Source organism: Microtus ochrogaster, chromosome 16 (genome assembly GCF_000317375.1).
Source record: "Microtus ochrogaster isolate Prairie Vole_2 chromosome 16, MicOch1.0, whole genome shotgun sequence".
Lineage (NCBI taxonomy): Eukaryota > Metazoa > Chordata > Mammalia > Rodentia > Cricetidae > Microtus > Microtus ochrogaster.
In genome coordinates this window covers 44,847,372-44,850,035 of record NC_022018.1, presented here as the reverse complement: position 1 = coordinate 44,850,035, position 2,664 = coordinate 44,847,372, and positions in this window count along the sequence as shown.

The following is a 2,664-nucleotide window of genomic DNA, read 5'->3' as shown; positions in this document are numbered from 1 at the left end:
AGACCAGCCTGGTCTACAAGAGCTAGTTCCAGGACAGGCTCCAAAGCCACAGAGAAACCCTGTCTCGAAAAACAAAAAACAAAAAACAAAAAGAAAAGTTGTAAAAGTAAGCTAGGTGTGGCGACACATGCCTTTAATCTCAGCACTTGGGAGGTAGAGAGGCAGGCAGATTCTGGCAGTTCTAGGCCATGTTTAAAAAAAAATCAGAACATATAACAAAAGTTGCCATTGAAACTGTCTCTGTATAGTAATATTTTGTATGTTATATATCCAAATTCTAGAACTTCCTCATCACCTCTACTTCAAAAATATTGTACTAAACACTGGTATCCTAAGATAGTATCCTTTCTCAATAATGGTAAAGGCTAAGAAATTCTTCAGTAGAAATAAATAATAATAAACATGAAAAATAAATAAATGATATCAAACATCATATACTATTGCTTTCATTTTCATGTGAAAAATTTGATTCAGCTTAAGTGAAATTTTTTTTTATTTTATTTTTTAATTTTTTTTTTTTAGCTTAGCTTAAGTGAAATTAAAGAAGTAAATGAAGAGGAGGTTGAAGCAGTGTCTTCCTGTTGGTCCTCTGAGAGTGAGGAGAAGCTGGAGGATAGAAACCATGGCTCCTGCCCTGGTCCACTCTCTGCCCTCCTCCTATTCCACCCTCTTGGAAAGTGAGGCAGAGGCATCCCCACCCAATTTAATATTTTTGTTTTGTTTGTTTCTTTTTCAGACAGGATTTCACTGTATAGCCCTGGCTTTCCTGGAACTCACTTTGTAGACCAGGCTGGCCTCGAACTCGTAGAGATCCACCAGCCTCTGCCTCCTGAGTGTTGGGATTAAAGGAATGTGTTACTACTGTCTGGCTTCCAGTTCGATATTATTTTGGAGCCAAATGCTTATACACTGGGATCGAGACTTAACCAATTAAAAGAGTTCCTAAAAGTCAATATTTTTCTTTAATTTGTTTTAGTTTCTTGGGAGGATGGTCCTGCAGAGGTATACTAACCTTGGAATGAAAAGACTGCCTTTGCCTCAGGGAATGCTAGACTCAGAGCAAGATCTTTGCTGCCTCTAGACAGGACCAGAAGGAATTCACTTCAACAAACCCTGGTTGCAACCTGTATTAGGGTAGCCTGACACAACTGTAGAAAATGCCACCCTTGAAGTAGCAAGCAGATACCCTTAGGAGCTTTATTAGCAATTGATTGTGAGTGACCCATGCCTGCCTTTGCACAGATAGCCAGCTCAAAGGAATGACAACCTATACTGAAAAAGTTATTCCTCACCAAAATAAAGAGCTGACCTCACGTGGTGGTTTGAATAAGAATGGCCCCTCTAGGCTCCTGTAATTGAATACCTAGGGACTGGTGCTATTTGAAAGGATTAGGAGGTGTGGCCTTGTTGAAGGAAGTGTGTCACTAGGGGTGGGCTTTGGCGTTTCAAAGCCCAAGCCAGGCCTAGAGTCTCTCTCTCTTCCCGATGCTGATGGTTCCAGATGTAGAACTCTCAGCAACCCCAGCATCAGCGTCTGTCTGCATGCCACCAAGCTTCTCACCATGCTGATAATGAACTAAACCTCTGAGCCTGTAAGCCAGCCCCAATTAAATACTTTTTTTTTTTTAAGAGTTGCTGTGGTCATGGTATCTCTTCACAGCACTGACACACAGACCAGGACACCTCCTGCCCCTCCCAACTGGGTCCCTGCAGGTGTCCCCTCTGGAAAGACTAATGACTACCTTTGAACAACTGTATATCCAGGTGGCACCGTCCCTTCTCCAGGAATGAGCCTGCTGCAGCTTCTGCAGCATCCTTGATTAAATTCTTCTTTTGCCATTGGCATGATCTTCAGTAAATCAATTCCCAGCCCATGTGTCTGTCACCTGCCTGTCACTGATTTTTTTCCCAGCATGGCACTATCTAGCAGCTTAAATGACTGTTAGTTATTTCAGCTTCTATTTGGGATCTGAAGGGGGTTGGGAATGATCTGTGAAAAGCTAAGCTACACTGTTGTTTGGGTAAGAATTTCATTTTGTTTTAGGTATGTATAGTGCTTTGTTGTATGTAAACAGCAAATTGTAGGTAGACACTGGAGTTCTTTCAAGCTCTCAGAGGTGGCTGTTGTATGGTGTGATCTTTGCACCATAGCTTGGCCTAGAGCTACCAAGGTATCCTGCCACTAAATCATAACAGTCACATGCTCCTATCTCACCACTGAGCTTTTGTGCAAAGAACCGAACACTTTATTATCCTTTAATTTTTGTTCAATGCAAAATCAAGCCAGATGACTCCCTCCCTCCCTTCCTCATATTAACTCGTCCGTTTGATGAGTGGTCATTGACCAAGAGGAAGTCTGAGTCTGAAATGAAACTTGGTCTTCCTTGAAGAAACGAGCTTTGCTCCCTGATATTCACGCCCCGCTACACACACACACACACACACACACTCTGACTTGGAAAAAGTCACAGTAGCTCTAAATCCAGTTTTTACCAGTTCTGCAGAGACATGGTGATCTGGGATTGTTTAAAATCAGGCCCAGATCCATCAGGTTTTTCTTTTTGTGTTCGTGTGCTCAAGCCTCTTTGTTAACTGTACCATTTATTTAAGATTACTGCTTCTGGAAGGAAGTCAGGGGAGTAACGGCCCATGAGCCATTCACAA